This window comes from Kogia breviceps, chromosome 2 (genome assembly GCF_026419965.1).
Source record: "Kogia breviceps isolate mKogBre1 chromosome 2, mKogBre1 haplotype 1, whole genome shotgun sequence".
NCBI classification, from domain to species: domain Eukaryota; kingdom Metazoa; phylum Chordata; class Mammalia; order Artiodactyla; family Physeteridae; genus Kogia; species Kogia breviceps.
Genome location: NC_081311.1, coordinates 200539423 through 200553967, shown reverse-complemented (window position 1 = coordinate 200553967; position 14545 = coordinate 200539423). Strand labels below are relative to the sequence as shown.

General features: G+C 51.1%; 1 long non-coding RNA gene across 2 annotated transcripts in view; it reads left to right on the top strand.

The window, feature by feature from the left end:
• The window catches only part of LOC136793648 (uncharacterized), an 82681-nt gene that overhangs the window by 47582 nt on the left and 20554 nt on the right, over positions 1-14545 (top strand). The window lies entirely within an intron of this gene.

Genomic DNA, 14545 nt, shown 5'->3' with positions numbered 1-14545 from the left:
AAGCCACCCAGTTTGCAGAATCTTTTTCGGTAGCCGCAGGAAACTAACACAGGGTGTAATCTGGGTCCCCACCTGCCACCCTCTTCCCTGTGGGGTTGTTGGGACCCAGGGACAGCTGTCTGCTACAGACAGAGCCCCCGGCGCGAGAGTGGAGGGTGCACACACACGTGCACACACGAGCCACCAGGAAGCAGTCAGCCTGCGACACCTGAGCCTCCATGAACGAACGGAAGGCAAAGGCCCCGCTTGGCGTGAGCTCATCCTGCCCCAGAGCACGGCCGAAAGTCACTGAAAGCAGGGCCACTTAGTGGGAAGACGGTCATCCGGCGACACCGCCGGTCACCTGGGTCTTGGGCCGCCCTGAGTGCGTGCTTGTGGGCGCGTAGCTGGCCGGCCCCCGCCCCCCATGCAGCCCGTGTGGCGGCGGCGCGTCCCCGGCGTAGCTTCCCCGGCGGTGGCTGGCGCCGCCTCCCAGGCTGGCCTCGGAGCCCACATTTTCAAGTCAGGCAGCTGAGCCAGGGCCTCTCTGAGCCCCCAGACCACACCCACCGGTTCATGTTTAACTGACCGTCGATGCTTGAACTGAGCAGGGTGGGGGTGGTCTACATAGCCCGTCCTGGCTGAAGCGAGTCCTGGCTGTGCGGGGCTCTGGCTCCTGGGCGGTGAAGGGGTCAGCGACCCCACTCGTGGGCCACGCGGCCAGACCTCACGGGAGCCCTTGACGCTATTGGAGTGCTTGGAAAGTATGACAATCCATGCCAATGGGAAGGCTCACGAGACAGGGATAAACGTGTAATTCCTTTGGAATTAGACAGTTAAGAATTCCCTCCTTAAAGGGAACCCTCAAACACTGTTGGTAGGAATGTAAATTGATACAGCGGCTGTGGAAAGCAGTACGGAGGTTCCTTGAACAACTAAAAATAGAATTACCATGTGATCCAGCAATCCCACTCCTGGGCATATATTCAAAAAAACCCACAGAAACACTAATTTGAAAAGATATATGCACCCGTGTGTTCATAGCAGCACTATTTACAATAGACAAGGTATGGAAACAACCTAAGTGGTTGTTTGGATGAATGGATACAGAAGATGTGGTACACATCCAATGGAATACTACTCAGCCATAAAAAAGAACAAAACCTTGTCATTTGCAGCAACATGGATGGACTTGGAGGGTATTATGCTAAGTGAAATAAGTCAGAGAAAGAGAAATACTGTATGATTTCACTTATGTGTGGAATCGAAAAACTACAACAAACTAGTGAATATAACAAAAAAGAAGCAGACTTGCAGATGCAGAGAACAAACCGGTGGCTACCAGCGGAGTGGGGAAGTGGGAGGTACAAACTATTGGGTGTAAGACAGGCTTCGAGGATGTGTCGTACAACATGGGGAACAGAGCCAATACTTTGTATTAACTGTAAATGGAGCGCAACCTTTAAAGATTGTATAAAAATTTTTTAAAAATCACAGTGGGTATTATAAAAAAAAGAAAAAGAATTCTCTCCTTGATGACTGTAATCACTATCTAAAAAATGTCCTTTTGGAGGAAGGGGACTGCTCTCTGTGGCTCTATGGAAAGACTCCCCCTTTGCCCCCAACCACTTTGCCTGCTTCTCTGTTGAACCACAAGCCTCCCGCATTCGTTTCTGCGGTGACAAATAACCACAAACTTAGTGGCTTAAAAGAGCACACATTTATTATCTCACAGTTCCCTCGGTCAGAAGTCCAACACGGGGCTCACTGGGCTAAATGCGTCTGCAGGGCTATGTTCTTTCTGCGGATTCCAGGGATGAATCCATCACTTTGTCTAGCTTCTAGAAGCTGCCCACGTTCCTTGGCTTGAGGCCCTTTTTCTCTGTCTTCAAGACCGGTAACACTGCCTCTCTCTGATCCTTCTTCTATGGTCACAACTCTCTGTCTGACCACAGCTGGGAAAGGTTCTCCACTTTTATGGATGGTAGTTGGCTATGTTCATAGATACTTAGTTGCCTAAGTAGCCCTCAGAAGAGCCTTGAGAAGAGAGGACACTCATAAATACTTGAGCATGTCTGACTCCCATCCTTTCACCCTCTCATCCATCCATCCATCCATCCTTTCACCCTCTCATCCATCCATCCATCCATCCTTTCACCCTCTCATCCATCCATCCATCCATCCTTTCACCCTCTCATCCATCCATCCATCCATCCTTTCACCCTCTCATCCATCCATCCATCCATCCTTTCACCCTCTCATCCATCCATCCATCCATCCTTTCACCCTCTCATCCATCCATCCATCCATCCTTTCACCCTCTCATCCATCCATCCATCCATTTTCCATCTCCAGGTCAGCACATGAGCAACATGCCCACCCTTCTCGTGACATGTCTAGTGACAAAATATCACAGACAGACCAATATCTGCGTTTGAAAGTCTAGCTTTGGACTCTTAACTTCTCTGAGCTTAATTTTTTCATCTTTAAAATGGAGCTTATTGAACTCATTTTCGTAATGTCGTGAGTACATAAAACAGGTGTATCAGGCACCCAGCCACGGCTCGCTACCTTCACAACCAGTTCGTTCAGATTGCGCGTTTACCACGAGCTGAGTGTGCACTGGTGGATGAAGACCACAGGTGGACCTACCTAGTGGCATTGCCAGGGGACGGACAGAGGCAGCAGTGGGTAATGACAGGCTTAGACAGGGCTGCTGGGGAACGCGCTCCCTCGCCTGGAGAGGCTCCACCAGAGGCTGGCGAGGAGCAAAGGTTTGGGGCTGGGTGTCTGCCCCCCTCCTCTCTTACTTGGTCTGGAATAAGCAGCTGAAATCCGCCGTGGGTCCCTCGAGGTGACTGCAAAGGGGAAAGTGTAACGATGCATATTTTATCAAGTGGCTGATGAGCTCACTGACGGTTGATGCCCCGGTCGCTCCCAGCCCAAGACAGTGCCGCGGGACAGGGAAGACGGCTCCCTCGCCCCTCCGGCGGAGCCCTGGAGGACCATTAGCAGGGACCCCGAGATGCAGCCCCGATCGGTGTGTGGACGGCAGGGGTGGTGTGGAGAGCGCAGAACCCTCCGGCCAAAACACAGGGAGCGCAGAGGCCTCGCGGAAGGACCGAGGGCTAGATCGGCAATGTTACTAACATTCCGGGGTGGTGTCGTGCACATTTCACTCCGTTTTCATCAAGCCGTGTGTGCAGATTAAAGATGATTGTGCTTTATTCGTGGGCGGGAGGGGGTCTGAGACGTGCTTCTGACGAGGCAGAAATTCTCACGAGGCCCCGACTGGATGGATGTTTAACAGCACATCCCCTCCCTCCCTGTCCTGGGCTTTGGCAGATGTTGTATGGTTTGCTTCCCAGGGCAGCTGTGGGAGATTAAACCAGATGTGCGTCTCGGGGCGCCGGGGCCTGGAGGGCCCTAGACTACCGGGTCCACCCCGGGATCTTCAGCTGGAGACGCTAACACTCTGGAGGAGCCACCGAGTGTTCGTGATGGAGAAGCACTCCGGGAGGACTGGGAACCATGGCTGAGGCGTTGGAAACTTCCAGAAAGAAGAGGATGAAGCAGGCACCATCCCCTCCAAGATCGCAGCGACCCAAGAGGTGTGACCGGTCAGGAAGGGTAAGACTGCCCCATCCCACAGGCTCAAACTGAACATCGATGAGAATAATGCCTGGACCCCTTTGGAGCAGCTGGCGGTTCTATGAGTTCTCAGCAAGGACGTGGCAGCCGTCCAGGGACATGCCCTCCAGCTCGGCCCCTCACATCCCCGCCCTGTGGCCCTGCAGCCCTCTCCTCCCCGGCCTGTGCCCCTGGGGTGATGCGTGCCACGGCCTCGGGGGCTCACGACGGCTATGGTCGCACGTCTGCTGCTGGGGAGGGTTCTTACCTGGGCCTGAGGCTCATCCCCCCCGGGGCTTCAGCGTCCTGCATCCTGGGAGCCCACAGCTGCAGCGCCCGCGCGTCCACATACAGACGGTGATGTTCCGGAGCCTGGGGCGCTGTCACAACGTGACCTCGCCGAGCTTCCGCTTCCTCGTCTGGAACTGGACCTCGCCTTTGGCTTTGGCAAGGATTACCTGGGGTCACGATGAAATGTCTTTGACGAGGCACCAGAGCATCCTGGAAGGGACAGGTGGCCTCTAGGACAGAGAAGGAGGCTCATAGCCCCAGGCCTGAGAGAAACCTTACTGCTCCCAAACCGCTGCCCAGGGGCAGTGTCTCAGCAACCCAGCTCCCGGCCGCCGGCTCTGAGCTTTCTCAGGCAAAGCCGCTCCTGGGATGTGCCCGGGCTACCCCGCAGGGACCTCGTTTGCCCCTTAACTGTCTGGACGGGCTTCCCATGGCTCCCACCTGCCAGGACTGAGCTTTTGCTGCCGGCAGAGTGGTGGAGGCCCTCCTGGGACCCTCCTCAGGGACCTGGGGTCCCATCCAGCTAAGCAGGAAGATGGGGAGGGGCTGTGACAGTCCCCAGGCCGAAGGAGTGAGGGGTGGTCCTCACTGGGCAACCCGGCCGGGAGGAAGGGTCCTGCAGGGGGACACGCACCAAGTCTGCTTGGGAGTCGCAGGCACGGCAGCCGAGCGCCCCGCCAGCCTGGAGACCCAGCCCCAAGGGACCATCTTCATGCCCCTACAGCCTTGCTGGGGCCCCAGCGGGTCTGCCCACGCCAGCTGGGTACCCGGCTGTGGTCCTGCAGCTTGCGGAGCTGTGGGCCTCGGGCTCTGCGTATGGGCCTTCGTCAGCCCCAGGGACGCATCCGTGGGCGCCTGTGTGCCCGGGCCACCTGCAGGCCCCGTCCCCGAATCACGGCGATGTCACAGGCGTCAAGGGATTGAGGATCTCAGGACTAAGCCGACCCCTACGCGAGCTCTCAGACCTCGAAGAGACAGATGAGGTCCAACAGGGGCTGGTATCCCCGCATCGAGACAGAAGTAGGGCCATTCAGCACAGACGTTTAGAAGGAAGCCAAGCCTGCCGGCCGCCCCGTCTCAGTCCATGGAATCGTGCCTCAAGCCATGAGCCACGGAATCAGGCACCGTCCATGGAACTGAGCCCGGCTTCCAGTTTCCACAAATCTGCATCCTGTTTCTTCGCATTTCTTTGATTTCTGTTTCCTTTCCAGCATTTACACAGCTGAGGCTAAGGCGGTGCCGTAGGGTTTCAGTAGCTTTTTTGAAAATTCCCCCGTCTCCAGGCGGTGTTAAAGTTGTCACTCCCGATTAACTGAGGCAGGAAAACTGAGACGTAAAGAAAGCGAACTCGATTGAATGGTAGTGTCAGCTTCTCAACCGCTCTGTCAGGCAGGACGAACGGGCTCAGGGAACCACACCTGAGCACAGGTGACAGTCAGGCTGCAGGGGTCCCTCACCCCGACCCCTGCCGCCCTGGGCTCATCAGAGCTCCTGAGCCCCCCTCCTGCTGCAGCTGGCACCCCAGGCCGCCCGCTGCCCACAAAGGAGGGGATGGGAAAGACTGATGACTGACAGGAACGCTTGTCCGCCAGGGTCTCCCCCAGGCCTAGAACGGGCACGTGGAAGGGCCTCCACGGATACGGTTGAACGATGGGCCTGTCGGTGAATCAGGGTTTAGGCTTAACATGTTCGGGTTTGACGGGTGTCCATTCCCTGATCTCTTTAGGCAAAGACGGGGCCAGTTCTACACACACGCGCGCGCGCACACACACACACACACACACACACACACACACACACACACACACACACACCATGTGCAGTGAGCTGAAGCAAGGCCTTCTCTGAGGGTTGGGAGACCCAGCCCTGACCAAGGAGGGAGACTTAAGAACATTCCTCCAAGTTGCCCAGGTCTATGGGAACAGTAAGTACCTTGAGCTGTTCGAAGATAAGGAATACGACAAGTGCATATAATAATAGTATCCGTATTGTTTCATAGCAAATGATGGTCCCTGGAGATTCGGGGTCTATACAGATGACACAATCGTGATAATGACCCTCCATGGTGGGCGTGGAACCCCACCTAGAGGGCATCGGGTGGTTTGTGGGTTCACAGGCTCCACGTGAGGGCGTCTCTGGGACGCGCCCAAGGTGAGATGCAGAAGGGCCCTGCAGAGAGAGTCTGCGAGGGCTGGTGCTGGGTTTTGCCCCGTCTGTCTCACTAACTTTGAGCACTTCTTAACTTGTACAAACCTTGGTTTTCCTTTATGGAAAATTTTGGGGAGAATGAGATAAGAAATCTTCTTCCTTTGTTATTTTCTCCTGGGCTCCGTGCCGGCGTCAGAGGGCCCAGGGTCAGACCCTTGACCTCCTTAGAAAAGGCAGTGCCGACCTGGAGAGGAGGCGGAAGACACCGTGAGTTGGGGAGGACGGGGCAGCTCAGGCTCTCCCCCCTCTTCTTCTTTCTTCAGGAAGGTAGGTCTGTGCAGGGGCGGGGACTGGGGTACTCACTAAGGACCCTAGTCCACTGCACCCCCTGACTCATCAGCTCCCAGAATTCTGGGCGGGGAGCTCCTACAGGCCCTGTGCTGGCTCCTGGCTGTACTCGCAGGGGCACCTTTTACCTCCGTGAGGAAGCAGACCCACCTGGGATTTCCACTGCTGATGGCAGCCCCAGCTGTCCCCGAGGGGCCGCCAGCCAGTTATTGGTTGGAGGGATGAAGGGACCAGCCTACCTCACTGGCCATCGCTCAGCTGGTCCAGAGGCTCAGTCCCATCCCAGCCCAGATGGGACCAACCCAGGCCAGCTCCCAGGGGATGGGTTCCAGGACAGCATCACGGTGAGCGCTTTGGAACTGAGCAGACTCAGCAGAGAATCCCAGGTCTGCCCTTGGCTAACTGGGGTGCTTTGGGTAAATAACTTAGTACAATAGTTCTGCGTTTTACCTTTCTGTCCCCCACAAGGTCCCTGCACGGATGGAAGGAAACGCTACGTGTAAAGCTCTCAGCCTGTGACTGGACCATACACAGTGGCCCGTGAAGAGCATCGTTGCGTGAAGTGAGGAACTTTTGCTGCCTGGTTAACTGTGTTTGACTCCAAGCAGCCAACGTCTTCCCTGCTCTGAGCAGAGCCAATTTCCAGAGCTCGGGCTCAGAGCCCGAGGGGCAGCTGGCCCTTCTGTAGAGGAACATCTAACGGATGTGACCATTTCTCTATCAGGGTAGACTTGTCAGGTGGAGCAGATACACACGTCTGCCTGACCACATCAAGCCACACCCCAGATGGGCACCTCCAAAAATGCCCAGACTTTGCTCTAGACGAGAGACTTCCTTTGTTGACCACCCCCATGTATTGGCAGCACTGATGGTGTTTATTTACCGTGTGCTCTAGCCTGGGAGCTATCAGTTCCCCTGACATTTCCAGAAGCACTCATTTCCTCAGTGTCAGAGCATCCTGTTTACATTCCAGGATCTAGTGGGTGTGTGGACCCTAACATGGATCCCAAGAGATTATCCTCCCAAGAGGGCCAGGAGATTGCAAGGTCTTCAAGATTGAACCTAGACCCTAGCCGTGTCCACCAGGCACGTAGGTCTTCGCTCCCTTACAAGGATTCCGACTTCTCCCTGAAATGTTCACGTTGTCAGGTGAGGTGGAATGAAAGCATGGTCAATCCACTGTCACCTAGGAGCCATCACCCAGCTCCAAGGGGCTCAAAGAAAATGGGAGTGGTCCGGGGGGGCGCTGGGGGTTGCCCCATGGTTCACTGATTCAGCAGCCAAGGTGCACTGCGCCCCCTGCCCCACGCCTTCCAGGTAATTGCACAACACCTGCATCGGTAGCTTAACGCATCCTACATCTGGAAGCAAGATGACAGCCACCGTTCCCAATAAGATGATGTCCCCAGAAGCAGAAAGTGACTCTCTGCCTCGAAGACATCAAACAAACAAACAAAAAGCTTTTTATTACGGAAAATTTCAAACACAGACAAGAGTGCAGAGGATGGTGTAATGAATACCTAGGCATCATGGCCGAGTCTCATCAGTTGTCACCTGAGAGCCAATCTGCTTTTATGTGCCTTCCAGCCATGTCCGCACCCGTCCTCCATACCTACTCTTCTCATATTTTTAGAAAATTAACTCTCAGTCCTTCATCTCAGTGTTCATGTTTTCCTTATCCTCTAACTTTTATTTTATAGTCTTTTACAGTTTGGGTCAGGATTCGATTAAGGGCCATGCATTGCGATCGGTTGGTGTACCCGCTCTAGTTTACAGGCCACGTGGAGCATGGATGTAGCTCATCTGATCAACGTAAGCTGATGGTCACTGATGGCCACAGCTCTGAATTACTGAGCACGAAGGAAACGGCACCTCACAGGCCTCCAGTTTTCAGAACAGCATAAAAGTGCAGCCGGGGCAGGTGCCAGCACGATGGTCACACATCAGCCCTGACAGGTGAACTCAGGAAGGCACACGCCACTCGGAGCTCTTTTCTGCTCTGAGCTGGTGTCTGGGCTTCCGTCCAGGTGTCCCCTGGGGACTGAAAGCCAGGGAGGGTGGGTGGCCGGCCTGTGACCATGAGGTTCCAGGGAGGTGGCTGGTCCTCCTGGGTTCTGGATGGCAGGATCCCAGAGCTATTCCCATGGGCCTCGCTGGTGGACAGAGATGCCCAAGTCCACTGGGAAAGACTTCTGGACGTGCCTTGTGATGGTGACACGGAAATCTCTGACCACACTTGTCCCGCTGCGAATCCTAAGGCATAACTCCAGCCCCCGTAAGCCACCCTGCTGTGCCGCCTGCAGCCCCAGGGCAGACGGCGAGAGCCGGGCCTTCCAGGACGGCCCTGCTGATGCCGCCCCGGCTGCCGTCTCAGGGCTCTCGCCGGGCGTGCGGCTTGACGCGGGTGAGGCTATAGAAAGAATGGTGTCTAGATGCACAAGCTCACAGTATATCTGTATTATGTACAAGCATTGCCTCCCAGAAAATCATGACTATATCCTTCCAACCTGTTTCCCAGGCATACAGATACGCTTAGCTTGTGTACACACAGACACTTACACATCTACATCCACACGTAAATAATATGTGCCTGTGTGCTTATATTTATATTTGCTTATATATGTTGATGTATTACTAGTTACATAAAATGTCTGTTATTGGCACAGTAGTGAACAAATGTATCAGTGGGCCAAATTCCCTGTATATACGGAATTTAATAAAGGGCGGAGATGAATATATCAGAACAGTGGGTACGTGATCACCGAAGGGTGAGAAACTGTATATTCACAGAGAAAAACATCATAGATCTCTGAACTCTCTGTACTCAAAGTTAACACTAGATGGTTAAAGAGCTAATCAAAGGATCAAAGAGGAGAATGTCATAAAATCTTGACTGGAGACGTCCTTCTGGAATCCCTAAACCATAAAGGAAAGGGTTGGAAATTTTCTATCACATGAAATTTTAAAACTTAAATAGAGTGAAATCCCCAGTCACCGAAATTAAAAAACAAGTGTCAGTCTAAGAGGAAATACTTGCAACTTATATAACAGACAACGTATAAACGTCCATGCACTGTAACAAGCTCCGGAGAGCAATACGGAAAGATGAACATGAATTTTAAGTGGATTCGGGACAGACGTAGGCGATTCACAGAAAAACAAACAAATGATCAGTAAGTACAGGAGGTTTGCTTAATTGCTCTGGTAATCAGGGTGATGCAAAACAGCAAGGAGACAGCAGGTTTCATCTGACAGCCCAGGAGAAATTAGTGGTTGGTGTAACTTGACGTGAGAGGGGCTTTGTCCACTGTGAGTGGTGCGTAAACAGCCACTAGCATTGGGAGGGAAACTGGCTGTGTTTGAGCTGTGAACTCACGGGCCTTTTACGTCCATGATACAAGTTCTAGGAGTCAAGGGTGCCAACGTAATTGCAAAGTGTTTATCATTGTGTGTTGGTAAAAACTATCCTTTAGGGCTTCCCTGGTGGCGCAGTGGTTGAGAGTCCGCCTGCCGATGCGGGGGACACGGGTTCGTGCCCTGGTCCGGGAGGATCCCACATGCCGCGGAGTGGCTGGGCCCGTGAGCCATGGCCGCTGAGCCTGCGTGTCTGGAGCCTGTGCTCCGAAGTGGGAGGGGCCACAACAGTGAGAGGCGCATACCGCAAAAACAAACAAACAAACAAACAAAAACTATCCTTTAATCATAAAAATGGTTGAATGAACTCCAGTCATCTACTGTGAAATACTATACAGAAACTAGGGCAAATAAAAAAATATATATATGCATTGACATGGAAACAGTCTAACACATATCATTAAGCAAAAATGCTAATTATGGAACAATACATACAGAATGATGCCATTCATGTAAAAACACACGTATAGTGATGCTGGTGTTTTATCTACATCTGTATGTAAATAAGCACATAGCAAAAGTTTTGATGGAACACATACCAGAAAGCTGCTGGTGTTACTCACGCAAAGACAAAGGGCAGAGGAAACATGAGTTTTCATAGTGTTTGTACTTTTTACCATAAAAACACATTCATAATTAAATGATAATATAGTTCTTTATGTAATATGAACAATTAAAGAAGCCACCAATAAACTCAAAGTAACTTAAGTGAATATCTTAGTATGCTACCAATGATAAAAAAATATTTTGAACATAACACTAAAGGAAGAAATTATGACTACATAAAAATTTTAAATTTCAGTGGTGAAACAATAAAAAAAAAACTCAACCAGAAGCACACCTAAAAGACAAAAAGCAAATGAGAAAAATATTAGCAACATATATGCCAGATGGTAGTTAGCCCTCAAATATAAAGAGCTCTTACAAATCAATAAGCTGCCCTTTTCCTCTGTTCACTGTAGTGAAGGAGAAATTTGAAGTCAAAAAAATGGTTTTTTTCCTCTGTGGATTCCTTCTTTTGTAGATTTCTTCATTGCTGAATTCACCAGTTATAGCTAAGTGATAATTTTATTTTATTGTATGACACTCAGAAAACTGTACAAATTCAGGTTTTCTTTACTTTTGGATGGATTTTTATCCTGCTTAAATCTTTGACTACTGCTTATTTTTAGGTTCCTAGGTTTTTTCTATTCTTGAGGAAATATATATATATATATATATATATATATATATATATATATATATATTAGAGTGTAAATATGTTAGAATATATTTATATTTTCTAATACTAGATCTCCTTTCCAAGCCCTCTATACATATAAAACATCACCATTTTCTTCCCTTTGACCATTTCTTCTGAATTCTGAAAGTGCTTCTCTAGTTCACTGTGCACATAAGTTGGTTTGATGTTCTGTCTCATTATAATTGCTTTTTTTTGGTGCCTGATAACCATTTTATGCCAATATTACGATCTTTCTTTATGATCTCCTTTCCATCCATTACCTCCCAGCACACTGGATGACGTCTCTCTTTCACATTGTCCATGCTTTCCTGAATTTTGAGAAGAGATGGCACACAATTTCTAAAATTTGCTTGTTTTCCAAGGAAGCTCTTTTTTTTATCAGTATGTTTTCCCTGAACTCTTAGGAACCTGGAACTCTTTCTTTAGCCCTTGTCAGTGTTTTCATTGCTTAACTGCTGACCGGTTATCCCCCTCTAATGGGAAGGATCTGACTAGGGCTGGTCTTTCCCAAAGTGAGAGTTGGGGTGTCCTCCTCGGTTTCTGGTAGGAGAGCTTCACATTTTTAGGCTGAAATTCTGGTGGCCATGAATGCACGTTTCCAGTCCTTAGCCTACCCAGTCTCAGGCCAGAGGACGGTATTGTGTTGAGTCCTGGCAGGAAGAGGTCAGGCCTCTGAGCAGCTCCTGCTGGGGGTTCCCACACCTGCCCGTGAGTCCCACCACCCGGACCTCCTTCCATCCCGATGTGTCAGCCTGACGCTGCGCAGGAGCTCCTGGACACCCAGGCATTTGGGGACATCACCTCCCATGTGGAGGTGATGTCCCCAAATGCCTGGGTGGTCTGCACTTCCCAGGACTTACTGTGGGGTGACTCTGGGGGGGGGGCTCACTACACACTCGCACACGATGTCTGCCCAGAGCAATTTCTCTGCATTTCTTTATTCCTCCCCCTCGAGCCCCCTTTGGGTTTGGGAAACACAGATCTTCTTCTGTGTTCTTGCTTTTCCCCCAGAGGCTCTCCGCACTCCTCAAACTGATTCTTAGGTGGGGGTGGAGAGGGATAAATTGGGAGTTTGGGATTAACAGATACACACTACTATATTTAAAAACGGATAACCAGCAAGGGCCCACTGTATAGCACAGAGAACTCTGCTCAATATCTTGTAATAACCTAAATGGGAAAAGAATCTGAAAAAGAATAGATATATGGATAACTGAATCACTTTGCTGAACACCTGAAATTAACACAACATTGTAAATCAACTATAGTTCAATATAAAATAAAAATTAAAAAAAGAATAAAACCCCGATTCTTAAACTTTGTACCATGAAATCCTCAGACATATAGAAGTAGAAAGATGACCCCAGAGGAGAAGGTATGCGTCTGCACAGAGCCTTGCCCTCAGATGTTCACAGCAACAGTGCCACACCAGCCCTCATCTGGAAACCCTGCACACGTCCATCCACTGGTGAGCGGTGGACCCACTTCCCTCACGCACCAGGCAGGGCCAGAGCCGCGATGCCTCTGTTGGATACGTCCACTTAGAAGAGCAGTACTTTTGGGATGGCCATGGTGACGGCGGGTGCTCTACTAAACTGACCACATCAGCTGAGTGGCACGGAAACCCAAGGCTGCTGGTGTCCATCCAGGGATGAACCAGTGAGGGTCCGGCTGGGCCTTGAGCGCAGGTCCCCCTCCACGCTATTGTCGAGGGGCTCATTCTGTGAGCACGGGTGTCAGAGGAGGGACTCGCTCGGCCTGCACCTGCAGTGCCCCTGTGATGGTGGGCTGGGGTCTGGGCAGACCCCTTTCCTGCCAGGCGACCCCAGAGCTCCTGCCCATTTGGCGGCAGCTTCCCTACTGGCGCCCATGATCTGAAGGCCTATGGGATCCTGACTGAGAGGTGGCTGGGTGTCTGTCCTGAATGGGGTCTGACACCAGAGACCACTGCCTCCCCAGCACCATCCCTCCCTGCCCACACAGGTAGAGCACCAGACCTCAGAGCTTCTAGAAGAGGTCCTGAGCCTTCTTCATGCACCTCCCACCATCCTGCCCCAATTATATTAACTCTGTTATCCGCTGGGGTGCTTGTTTTATGCCTTGTAACAGATGAAGGGTCCTTCTCTGTGATACCACATCCATCCGCAGGGCTGGGCGAGTCTCAGAGGGACCTTCTGCGAGGGGCTTTAAGCGAGAGTTCACCAGCCAGCCAAAGCCAGCATCCCCCACTCCTCTGGAGTAGACACGTCTGGAATGGATTTCCCTACAACACTTGCCCACCCGGCCTGGCTGTGTATCCTGGTTAGCCCTGCCTATCATGTGTCTCCCCATCACGTGGTAGCCTCCCTGAGTGCAGAGGGCTGGCTTAGTTTGCTGATGTGGTTCAAGCACCCACACAGTGTCTGGTCCATAGCGGTAGACACTCGAGAGTGGCACTGGATGAGCAAATGTGCATAATCCAGGTCTTTCCATCACAGGAAGCACATTCTCAAGCTGGAAGGGTGCCGTAGGTGGGTGATACATGGACAGTCATTTCTTCAACTATTTTATTGTGGAGTTTTTCAGATTCACTGAGAAGTTGAAAGCATTTGATGGGCATCCCTAAACTTATCACCTAGATTATCAATGTTTACCACACTTGCATTATCACATATTGACGCATCTGCACATCTGCCTATCCATTCATCAATCCGTCTTTCATTTTATGCGTTTCAAAGTAAGTAATAGACATACGTACACTTTGCCTCAAATATTTTTACATGATTATCATTAACTGGAATTCAACAATTGCTTGTAGACTTTTATGCAAGTTCTATAGACAGTGAGATGAAGAAACCTCTCTTTTTCCTTAGTCAGTCTGGCTAAATGCTTGTCAGTTTTGTTGATCTTTTCAAGGATCAGCTTTTAGTTTTGTTCTCTATTGTTCTGCTGTTCCCTATTTCACTTCTCTCTGCTCCAGCCTTTCTTGTCTCCTTCCTTCCTAGCTCTGGGTTCAGTTTGTTCTTCCTTTTTCTTGCCCCTTAAGATGTAAAGTTGGGTTACTGACTTGAGATCTTTCTTCCTTTTTTTTTTTTTTTTGCAGTACGCGAGCCTCTCACTGTTGTGGCCTCTCCCGTTGTGGAGCACAGGCTCCAGACGTGCAGGCTCAGCGGCCATGGCTCACGGGCCCAGCCATTCGGAGGCATGTGGGATCTTCCCGGACCGGGGCACGAACCCGCGTCCCCTGCATCAGCAGGTGGACTCTCAACCACTGTGCCACCTGGGAAGCCCTCTTCCTTTTTAATGTAGGTGTTTGCAGCTATACGTTTTCCTCTGAGTACTGCCTTAGCTGCATCCCATAAGGGTGTCAACTGATGAGTCTCAACAAATCCATGTACTTGTGTAGCCCAAACCCCTGTAGTGATGCAGAGCATGACCATCCCCTAGAAAGTTGTCTCTGGCACTTTCCTCTCCATCAAGCTTCACTGTACCCCAGGAGTCAATCCCTTCTCT